General features: G+C 37.0%; 1 long non-coding RNA gene across 7 annotated transcripts in view; it reads left to right on the top strand.

Annotated features, from left to right (window-relative positions):
- LOC311433680 overlaps nucleotides 1–12,441 on the top strand; it is a 476,332-nt gene that overhangs the window by 377,498 nt on the left and 86,393 nt on the right. For 5 of the 7 annotated variants that reach the window (XR_014690896.1, XR_014690897.1, XR_014690899.1 and 2 more), the window contains one exon: nucleotides 4,381–4,553. This is a non-coding gene — a long non-coding RNA (uncharacterized lncRNA). Of the gene's footprint in view, nucleotides 1–1,543; nucleotides 1,594–4,380; nucleotides 4,554–10,777; nucleotides 10,973–11,400; nucleotides 12,033–12,441 lie in introns of those variants that run through there. The other 2 variants (XR_014690902.1, XR_014690898.1) reach the window with 2 other exon arrangements.

A 12,441-nucleotide genomic window follows, 5' to 3' on the forward strand; every position in this document is an offset into this window, starting at 1 on the left:
AACCTGAGTTTAGCTCTTTTCTTTATCAAACATTTCATTGTAAGACAGTGATAAAACTTAATATAAATTCATTTTTTTTTATCCTTTCCTTTTGTTTCCCAGCAACTATTTCAAAGGATGCCACTATTTCATATTGCCATGCTTTACCTCATACTACACAGATCTTACCAAAATATCACATAGCCTATATGGCAAGTAAAATAGTTACTGTACAAAATTTTTTACAAATGTGCAGCCTACGATTATAGTGAGCAATCCCCAAACATCAATACATTGTTTTTTGTAATTAGGTTTTGGAAAGGTCATCAGTCTACAAGAAGTAGAGAAAGCCCTGCAGACTTCCATTTCTTGGCTTGGCATTAGCAGCCAGCCTGTCGGACCTGGCATTTAAAGACAGGTTTGACCTACGGTAGAACAGGTGGTTCAACTGGTGCTTTTGTGGAGGGAGCCACTTGATAGGCGGCAGATCTGCTAGCTTCTATAAATATTTTCTTGAGCAGGCTTTTGTGTGGGATTTAGTCTTAGCTGTTGCTTTAGTTGAAATACTGCTGACCTGATTCCCTTCTCATGCTCATGTAACCCTACTGACTTTGACAATGCTTCTCTGAACACTGGTATCAATGAATTAAAGAGCAGATATTGTATTTCAAAATAAATGTGTGAGTCACTGCAGAAAACATTTTGATATAGGATGGGCACTCAACCAATTTGCTCAGAGTAAACTAGGTTGGACTGCATCAGCAACCTCATGCTGATCCCTTCTTCATGTATTTTAGCTGACAGAGCAATTCACCCAACAGAAACTTGCTTGTCTGCCCATACCCTTACTCTGCAAATAGTCACATTGATTTTTTAGAGAGAGGTGCGGATAATTTCTTTTGGAGTCTGTTCTGCAGTAAATTAACTATAAACAAACCTACTACTTAGGTTATCTGCTCACTTTGGGGTACAATCAGACAGTTCTCTGCAGATTCCTTTGCCTCTGGGTGTGCAAATACAACCACAATCTGAGTGTTTTGAATAGGAAGGAGAAAGAGGACATGAGGCAAATATCTTCAATGTGCTATCCAGAAAGCAATGGGAAATGACACTGCTGATGGCTTCCTAAATCTTAAAATTAATGCATCTTCATTGTCCAGTCTGTGAACCAGGAAAATAGATTAATTAGCAGAACTGGGCTTAAAACAACATAATGCTTCATATGGGCTTTCCTGAATTTTCCTCTGGAAAGCAAAGTGCTTGTTAGAAAGAAGTATGAAGAAAGTATAAATAGAACCTGGAAACAGTTAAAACATTTTGTTTTGTTTTGATTTTTGCTGATCATTTCAAAAATAGACAAGCTGATTTAAATGTTTTTCATTTTAACTGACAATAAATGGGATATTTTTTTTTAAAAGAAATGGGTGTTTTATAAGGGAAGCACTGACAAGCTGTCTCATTGTTTGGTACTGCCTGAATATCAAAACAGTTATTTTAAATGCCTGATCTACAAAAGATATTTGTTTCCCATTCCAAAACAATGCATGTGGTTTTATTTTTCAAGGTATTTAGCAGCCTGGAATTTTAGTGATGGCTACACAGAAAAAGATTCTTGTAAGTCAAGAGCAGGCCTATACCTGTCTCTCTGTCTTGCTTTTCCTTTTTTTGCGCTTATCTCTGTATATCTCAGATGACCCAAACCATCATTATTTTTGTAACACGAGATAGAACATGTCACACTTCTGACCTTACGAATAAAATGTGCTCTCATTAAAAGTGAAAACAACTACCCAAATGCCTTTTTTTTACCTACTTAAATGAGAATATCCAATTAATAGCCACTTCCACAACTTAATGCAAACCCAGACTCTGAACACAGATCTAATTGAGCTTCTTTTTATATCAAATAACATGGGCTGAGCAGGAGGTGATGTCAATCTTTGATTACCATCAATAACACCATTCTAATTGCCATGAATGTAGCTGTAGCTACATTCCATTGCCATGACACTGTAGCTGTCAGTGAGGTGATGCTCATATACACGACAAATTTTGGCATGCTGTGCAAAACCATTGCTACCAGGAAAACCAGTCTGGCCAGTATTGGGCAGGTATTTTCTGATATTTGTAGGAGTAAGTGCTGCTTAATGTGCTGTATAGGACATATGATATGTAATCAAATTATGAGTCGGGACAGTGGTAAAGTTATTTATACTGTAAACAGATAGAAATGCCAGAGGTAGCAGCACAACCAGAGTATTTCATTAGCTAATTAGCAGCATCAATAATACAGGGCAATCTTCAAATATTTGCTATTTAAAAGAGGTTTTATGAAGAGGGAAAAAATTTCATAGATTTTGGTTCAATATCATTTCCTCCCAAGTTCACCTGCACAGTTAAGCTGAAATGGATTAAGCTGATCCTCTTTTACCATTATTTGCTTTTTCCATTTTCTTGCAAGAAGCATCACATGAATGAAAAATTGTCATTCTGGATGAACTTTCATTATATCAGGAAGCCTGATTAGACAGTAAAAAACACCTGGGCTCCATATGTTATGAGGTTCCTTTGAAAGAAAAGTTTTTGAGTGTACTTCTGTCAGTTGGTGTTTCTCTGGCTCTTTCAAGTTTCCTTTACTTTCAGCCAACCAGCGTGTCTTACTAATATGGCATAGTGAATTTACCACAAAAAAAAAACGTGTTGAAAAATAATGTCCAATCTACTAGATAGTTTGTTTTGTTTTGTTTTGCTTTATTTTGTTTTTCCTGTAAAAGAGATGTCTGTTTGTCTGCCTAAATCCAGGTTTTAATCTTGCACTGCTAGTTGGGACTGTGCATCCCTGAAATACTGGATCTTTCTGGAGCTCTAGAGTTTCAGATCTGGTGGTAGCTGTGTTTCTGTCAAAGGACCATTAACTATTTAAGCTCAGCAAATAAAGACTTTGCTGGCATCACAGAAGTGATCTTGGAATATTGTTTTGAGCCTGCACAACTTTACGATTAATTATGGGTAATACTGTGCTTAGAACACACTCAAGGAAATAGGAGTTTAGATGACTTCCTGTGGAAGAAAGCTCTTCACTACTTTTTGCAGTGGCAGATCATTCAGTCCCATCCGTCTTGGTTCCTGCAAAAGACAAAGAGTAAGAGCAGTGTTTGACTCCCTTTGCTTATTTTTCTCAACTGTGGTGGTTTGTCTGTTGCCCACCCCGCCCCACCGCAGCCCTGACTCAGGCAGCTTCTTTCTCAGTTATGTTTTAGTTCTCAGCTACTTTCTGAAGGGTTTTGCATAATTATATAGTTGTATGTGTAAGGATAAAATAATGATTGCGGAGAAAGGAAGGTAGGCCAGTTTGCTAAATCTTATTTTATTCTGCTCAAGTGGCACAGCCCAAGGATGGCTACATAGCAGAGATGGTAAGAATATCTCTACGCTTCTTAGAAGCTGAGTGAGTCTCATGACACAAACAGGGAGATTTTTAGATACTTTCAAACTAAATTTTGTTGAAATGTAGTCAAAAGTCAACTGTGCCAAAACAGTGGAGACATTATCATGAAGCACAGCCAGAGATGTCAAATTCATACACTACTATATTATATTTTTAATTGTAACATGCTAATTACACTTTCATTCACTACTAGAAAATTCCAAAGCTGGCTCTCGTTAGATACAAATTTTGTATCATTTAATATTTTTCAATATCTAAGCAAATTAGCTTGTTTACAGTGAATCAAGAAACCTTTTGGAAAGAAAATAAGTTTGCATCTTAAAATCTTACAATGTACAATGTGGGGTGATGCTGCACGTCAGACATGGATTAAATTTGATGCTGCAGGGTTTTCTATTAAGTATCCCCTTAAGTATCCCCTTTTCAATATAGAAAACACGGTCATATATTTTAACGCACTCTTTCCTGCCCTGTACCCCATATTTTTATATACAAGCACTTTGTCTTGGAAGCTCAGCTGCAGGAAATACCTTCACTGTCAGTTCTGCCCCTAATGAGCTCTTTTTTTACAAGTCTTTTGGGAAGTTTGCTGTGTTAACATTAAACAGCCCTAATCTTATACTACTTGACTCCTTAACCAACAGCTCCCAAGTGGCCAGGAAGCATGTCTGTTGTGTTTTTTTTGTTTTGTTTCGTGTTTCTTCTTCTGATGTTTTTTGTTTGTTTGTTTGTTTGTTATTGACAAACACCTGGTGATCCCAATTTTAGAAAATCTGTGTCACAGCTTTGTCAATTCCTACTGTTTTGTCACTGACATCTTATCAATGTTGCAGGCCAGAAATAGTGAACATCATAACCTTCATATGCATTTTATTGATATTATCTTGTTTTCATCGATTGCCTGTCACTGCAATGGAGTTGTTGTGATGTATGGTTTTCTGTCACTTTTGCAGAGATGTTGTTCTTGAGCTGAATGACCTGTCAAGCCTGGGGAGTGTATTTTACAGCTTTGTACACAAAAGGACTCATGAGCATTACCCCATCAAACTCATAATTGGGTGAAAAAGAGCAGGAAGAGAAAAGAGGAGAAAACGGGAAAGGAAATAAAAAAGGACAAAGGAAGAATGTAAGTCATTTTCTGAGATTCTCTATTGGTAAATTAGCTCATGAGACTGCTGGTAGAGTGCATCTGGAGGAGGCATCTTGTTGCTCTTTCATATGTATAAGGTGGCAGAGCCTGAGCCTTCTTGAAGAAGGGTGCTAAATGACTTACAGAGTCTAGTTCATGACAGGCTGAGGCACTGAGTAGATAGAAAGGAAGCAGTAGGAGGGGATTTGTGAAGAGAAGAGTGCTCTTGAACTGCAGTGAAGCATACAGGCTTATATTTGCTCTGAAGCGCCCACTCAAAAATCTACCTTCAGACAGCACAAAACAAATACAAGGCAAAAATATTTAAGATGTAAAATGGAGCGAGAATTAGTCACAATCTGATGATGTTTGGCACTCTACTGTTGATATAGTCTCCTAAGAATATGCCAATTTCTTCCAGAGTTTCTCGTGAAAGAAATAAAACAACATTACTGAATTTGTCCTTGCTAAGTACATATGTATGTAAGTTTTATGTAAACAGTAGATTAACAAGGAAAGTATTGGCTTTATTAATAAACATAATGATTCAAAGACATTTTAGTTATATAAAATAAGCTTTTATTTGCTTTCTGGAAAATGAGCAAATAAATCATGTTCTCTTGAATACGTTTATTTTATTTGATCCTGTCATGGTGAAAAGTGTTCATGTCCATATTTAAAATATTATTATTATATATTATTATGTTATTATTTATATAATACAATTCAGAAACATTCAGATTCACAGGAAACTTCTCAGTTTGAAATTTAATTGTATCTATATCTGTTATTTAACATTATTTTCAGGCTGTGTGTTGTTACAGGCACAAACTAACACGGGAGAGGAGGGTAAAAGAAAGGAAGGGAGGGGAGATGAGTGGAGGGGAGGGTGGAGGTGGCTGAATGAGTACAGCTAATGTGCGAGGAAGTAGAAATTTTGTAATGTAATATATGCTGATAATAATTAACTCTATGATATTCTGTCATTCAAAGCATGGGGTGAGAATGGTTTGAAAATTGACTAATTGAATACAAAATAAGGCTATCTTTTACCCCATCTCCACCCTGATAGGTGTTCGAACAGGAATAATCAGTCTGCTCTTACCTCAGGCTCCAGCATAATCCAAATTAATGCAACTCTGTTGAGGAATTTGGTGGTGTTAGAGTTTCCATAGTTGAAAGGAAATCGGGAGAAGAGAAATATGTTTTACACTGTAAAATCTCTGTTTTACAACAATAGACATGGAACCTAAGGTATTTAGGATTGCAAAAATGTGCTGCATGGGCAGACAAATGAACTAACACTTTTGTGTGATTCTGCTGCTCTAGTTTTCCATAATTCAATCTAGCAATCAGGCAAGAGCCTTTCAAAGCAGTGCCTATGTATGAAGTAATGTATGAAATTTTCTTTTAACTTCCAAGATTAGAGAGCTTTAAAAAGCTTGTTCACCAATAGCTTTGTTCCAGATACTTCCAGCAATGTTAAAAATAACAAGACCCAAAGCCCCAAGCCTGTTCCTCTTTTAAATATTGCTGGTGGACATCAGCTAGCACTTCAGGGGGGTTATTCATTAAAATATTGTAATAGAGCCCCAAATAATTATTTTCAAGAGTGTCTGAAGGGCACTAAAGATCAGTAGCAAATAATAAATTAACTAAAAAAGAATTTAACATAATGTCACACAGTGCAAATAAATGGTGTGAGTTGCACTGACTGTAATTAACATTTAAAAAAGAAAACTGGGATTTGCATATTCTTCTAATAGGCTAAGTTTCCATCTCAGAAATAGATCAAGCACAAGAAACAAAAAGTTTCCCCTTCCCTTTAAGAATATTATTTAAAAAGTGCAACCAACTGTTTTATTCATAAATGTGTTGTCACGATGCCTGATGTCTCTGAACTGCCCTGATTGTCAAGCAACCATGTGGCCCTGGGTTAGAAGGTCAGGGCTCCACTATGCCCTGGGGGCACATTATTCTCATGCTGAAGGAGAACCAGCCATTTTCCCTCCCTTACTGCTGTCCCCTTTCTCATCTGAACTGGAGGAGAGGATTCAGTTGTGTGGAGAAAGTGAACAGTGAGGAGTTTGTTCTCTCTGCCTTCTGTATTAGCATAAAAATTGCACAGAAAGAAAAGTATCTACAGCATTACAAATACATACTAATTATGCAAGAATAGATCACAGATGTTTTCTCATTGTGAATGGCAGCTCATGTCACAAGGATACTAATTGGTTTTAGTGGTAGCACTTTGGAGGGTCCTGAATTGCTCCCTATACAGAAATACTAATGAAAATCACATTAAAATATGTCCTTAACTTTCCTTTTGGAACCTCTTAGGATGATAAATAAATATGCTGTTCACTGTTTCTTGAAAAATATGGTGTTAGTAGGGAAATGTGAACACATAGCTGGAACTGAGTGATTATGATGTTACTAGTGAACTAAGTTTTATTGTAAGGTTCAGGCTGGCAGGATTGCTAATAAGAAACACAATTTTAAAAGGGGTGTTTGTTCTGTTTGCATCTGTGACTACTAGGCAATGAGAGGATGATTTTTGCCCTAACCTATAAATGTCCACATAGGTACGTTAAAAAGAAGACCAAGCTCTCACACTTCAGCAGGCAATCCTGGCATATAGTTTGAACTTTTTATTCAAAATTAATGTAAGAACCATCAAACCTTTTTGTTTCGTTTTGTTTTTGTTTGTTTTGTTTTGTTTTGTTTTGCTTAGGTGCATTCCTAACTTTCTTGAGAACAAAAGCTTTTTTTCCAACATGGGTATGTGGTGGTTTTATTCTGCTGGGCAGCTGAACTCCACCACAACAGTTCTCTCACACCCTTCCTCAAAGAATAAAGGTGGTGGTGGTGGGAAGAATATGATGAAAAAGACTCAAAGGTTGAGATAAGGACAGGGAGATCACTCAACAATTACTGTCATGGGCAAAAAAGGAGAACTTCTGCTCCATGCCTGGAGCACCTCCTGCCCTCCTTCTGCACTGACCTTGGGGTCTGCAGAGCTTGTCACATCTCTCTCCCTCTCTTCCAGCTGCTGTTGCACAGTTCGTTGTTTGTTGTTTGTTTGTTTTTTTCCTTTCTTAAGTCTGTTTTTAAGTCTGACATGGGGCAGCTTCTGGATTCTTCTCACAGATGCCACCCCCACAGCCCCCCCTCCTACTAAACTCTTACCACATAAACCCAATACAGGGCGAGACTTCATATTGTGATGGGTTCTGGTTGTATTACAGTTTACAGAGTGGTGAGCTTGATATGGAAGAGTCTTTTCTGTATATAATAGAAAAGCTTCTGTATTAGTTTATCTAGGATGAAAAAAGAAAGATTAAAGCTGCATGTCATTTAATTCTGAAAATTGACCAGATGTCAAATTTAAGAAGCAGCATGACAACCTTTGGATGCCAACCCTTGAAAATAAGAAGCAAGACAAGGATATATTGAAATATATATACTAAAACAAAACCCTGAGTGTATATATGCATTCATGTCTAACAAGCTTAATTTCCTTCTATGACAAGATCACACAGCTAATTGGCCAAAGGAAGCCAGTCAATGTAATATTTCTGGATTTCAATAAAGCTTTTGTTACTGTCTCTCTCACAGTATCCATCCAGAAAAATGACCAGAATTCAGTTGGTTAAAAGCATAATAAGATGAGTGAACAATTGGCTTATGGGTCGGGCCCAGAGTGTTCGTGTAGATGGGGTTGCATCAGGCTGGCAACCTGTCACTAGTGGGGTTCCCCAGGGCTCCATTTTAGGGCCAGTCCTCTTCAATGTCTTCATGAAAGATTTAGATGAAGGACTTGAAGTTTTTTTGAAGCAAATTTTCAGATGATACCAAATTAGGTGGAGCTGTTGACTCCATTGAGGGTGGTGAGGCCTTGCAGAAAGATCTGGTTAAATTAGAGAGCTGGGCAATCACCAATCATAAGAAGTTCAACAAGAGCAAGTGTTGAATTCTGCACCTGGGAGGGGGCAACCCTGGCTATATATACAGATTGGAGGACAAGATGCTGGAGAGCAGTCCTGCAGAAAGGGATCTGAGGGATTCGATTGACAGTAAATTGAATATTAACCAGCATTGTGTCTTGCAGTCCAGAAGGGCCAACCGTACCCTGGGGTGCATCAAGAACAGCATTGCTAGCCAATCAAGGGAAGTGATTGTGCCACTCTGCACTGGTATGGCTTCACCTTGAGCACTGTGTGCAGTTTAGGGTGCCACAGTATGAGAAAGATATAAAACTGTTAGAGAGTTCTCTCTTGTGACCAGCAATAGGACCCAAGGGAACAGTTTGAAGCCCCCTGAACAATGGTGGTTCAGGCTGGATATCAGGAAAATGTTCCTGATAAACTGGAAAAGGCTCCCCAGTGCAGTGGTCACAGCATTGAGCTTGCTGGAGATCAAGAAGCATTTAGGCAATGGTCTCAGACACATAGTTTAATATTTTGGGTGGAGTTAGACTTAATGGTCTTTGTGGGTCGCTTCCAAATAAAATATTCTATGATTCTATGATTTTCTTAATGGTGAAACAAAAGTCTGTCTACAAGTATTTGCTTAATCATTTGCTTTCAAGAGTCAGAACTATCAGTTGAAGTTTGCCAAATCATGGAGAGATGGAAAATTTCAACCTGTAATTTTGGTGATTTATTATTTTGGTTCTCTCAGGAAGGTTATCTTGGATATAAACTCCACAGATTATTTTTAAAAAGAACACAGTTAAAAAATAAAAAATTAATAGAGGTGGTTTTTGTTTGCCCATTCCTTGCTGTCTTTCTTTCTGTTCCCTTACAAAGATTGTTGGTTGTGTAGGATAGAATGGAGGTGGGTAAGCATGTGTTGTGAACCGTCCATGTCTGAACTGCCCTTTAAAAGAGCTCTGTATAGGTTATGTGGGTCATTTTCAATCTCACTTGTAATGTTGACATTAGAAACTAGATAAATAATTTAATTATAATACTTATTGTTCTATGAAGACACTTTTTTTTTTTTTTTTTTAAATTTACAAAACACTTTATAATCATTTTTCATAAAGTCCACCTTTCACAGATAGGGTACTGTGTGCAGATAATTATCAAAATCTGAGGAAAAAGTAGGAATAAGCAAAAGTTCTTCTGCCCTTTATTTGGATTTGAAGCTGTCCTCTATGACAGAGCAAAATGCTAGTTAAACATCAATTTCTTATGCAGTGCTGCTATTCATTCAATTTCTATTGTAGCAAAACTAATCAAAAAACACTTTTATGTCTATGGTTCAATTTTTAATTGTTTCTTTGGTGTAATCAGATCTTTATTGATTGATAAAAACATGCATCTTACTTTTTTCTCCAAAGATAATTGATTTTCACCATTTATTTCCAAAGGAAAAAAACCCTACACATTCATTTTTATTAAAACTTTTATAAATTATTTTATTATTTCCTACTGAAAATTAATTAAGAGAAACATGAATTTTTAAGCATCTCCTACCTATAACATTTTACTTATGAATTTTAGGATAATTTCAGTATTTACCATCTTGCGACTCTAATGTCAGTCATCAGCTTCCAGGAACCTGTATGTTCAACATAGTCTAATGTTTGAAAGCTATATCCAGAAATTGACTATCAAAGTTTCTATAAAAAGAAAAAGGAAATAATGCATGTTAATAACATACTCAGTGTGAGAAATCAGTCAAAGAAACAGATTTTTTAATGTAGTTTTATCACTTGCATGGGGAAGCTATCAGTTCCTCTGGGCTTTCCTGTGGGCCTGGTTCTGCCAATATGGAAGGTCTGAATCGAATGACTCAGATCTTGCTAGTACTAATGTAAATTTCTCTTAAATTTCGTCAAGTTTAACTGAGGCAGACAGAATGGCATTCAGATACCAAGCGAATAGACTAGGCCTCTTTGGGAGTAAAACTCAGGGAGACTAGTTATGATAAGGCAAAAGATGGCACCTTGCTAATACAGGTTTTGAGTCCAGTGAGATCAAACCATGGATCTCGTGTCTGTCCATCTGCAATTCTGTGGTCTTACCCTTGATAATTATCCCAAACACCAAAGAAAGAAGGGAAAAGAGCAGACTTTTAGCTTTTGGTCCACGGTTTCTTGAAGGAATTGTATTTAAGAGAACAGAGGAGTTAAGAAGCATAAAACAGGACAAGATTATATAGATTTTAAAACATGACACTCAACTCATGAGCTTTTTCATCTCGTTTTCCAGACGTCCTCTTGAGGATGGGGAGTGAAAAAGCATGTCGGTAGGAGTCAGGCTGCAGGCTGAAGCTAATCCACCACACATAGCAAAACAGAGTCCCAGGCAGCCTGCAAGTATTCCTTATATTTTTATGTGATGAAGCTACATGCTGATGGGGGTCTGTCTGATGAAGCAAAGTCAGCACAGAAGTTCCCAGACTGGGTTAGTCTTAGGACTCATGATGTCTGTCCTGTCTCCCTTCCCTACAGCTGAGTCCTCATCCCAGCCTCCCCTTCCTCTCTGATCTGTCTCAGTCCACCATCCCCCCAGCCCTTATGGTTTCTGTCACCTTCTTGACATCTCTCTTGTCCTCAGATCTTGTTCCTTAGACCTTGTTCCTCAGATCTGCATCTTCATTCTCTCTCGGGTATCTGGTGCCATTGGCTTAGGGCTGGAAGGGAGGACAAAGAACATAGTATAATTTACCCTCCCATACAACCTTTCCTGCTCTTTCTTGCCTTTCTGAAGCTCTAATTCTGGGTTTTACAGCATGGCCGATGCTCTTTTTGTACTTTTACTCTATGGTGGAGACAGATCACAAAGACAGCACCCATGAGCATGCAACTTTCCCATCTCCTGTCCTTTTGCAGCATGATGCACAAGAGCACTGGAAAAGGTCTCCACCAGCCACAACAATGTAAGCTCTTGTTAAGGGAGACATAACTTGCTACTGGGAACCAGGGATCTGACTTGAACTTCAACTTAGTGCAAGATTTTGGCCAGCATATCCCATTGAGGCCCAGGAACACGTGCTTTGCAGCAGCTGATCTTTCAGGAAAACAACAATTTTGATGACACCCAGAGAAAGAGAGCCTACCTCTTCCTTTAATAATATATAATAATAGTAATTAATCTCACTGTTTAAAGGTGTGTTCTTTATTTAAATCTGTCTTTATTTCCTATTTTTTGTCCTTGTTAAATTTTCATATCTGACCACCTCTCATATTCATCAGTAGGCTGACACCATCCTTTACCAGGTTATCATTCTTAATGATAAAATAAATGATTTGCCATAAGCAACATAATTCTAAAAAGAGACATTTATGTAATGTTAATACTGCACTTAGATCAAGATCCTGAAAATTCCTCTATAGCTTCAAATGCCATCATGAAAATTCCCGAGTTCCAATAAAAAATATTTTATTTTCCTCCAGGTAAAAGAAAAAAAATATATTCCTGTGTCATATAACTAATATCAGCCTTAAAGAGATGCAAAGTTAATGTTGGAAGTACAGCATAAGAATCAGTTTCTGAACAAAACCTTCAAAGCTTAATTCTTTTCATGATTCTTATTGTATAATATAAATATATATTATATATTTATTATATATATAATAATATATATGATATATATGATATATATGATATATATATGATATATATATACATGATATATATATGATATATATTATTATATATATTGTATAATATAAGTTTATATTACCAGAAAGCTGAGATTTTGCTTTAGATAATAACTAAATAAAAATGAGAAAAATCCAAGGTGTGTTCATAACACTGACTGCACATCTGTTGCAAAAGTTAAAATATAATTTCACAGGTGAATTTGTATTAGAGATGCAAGATGAGCTATGTGACCTGGGCAAGCAAGGCAAAATGCAATGTTCAGCAGT

Source organism: Aythya ferina (genome assembly GCF_964211825.1).
Source record: "Aythya ferina genome assembly, chromosome: 3".
Lineage (NCBI taxonomy): Eukaryota > Metazoa > Chordata > Aves > Anseriformes > Anatidae > Aythya > Aythya ferina.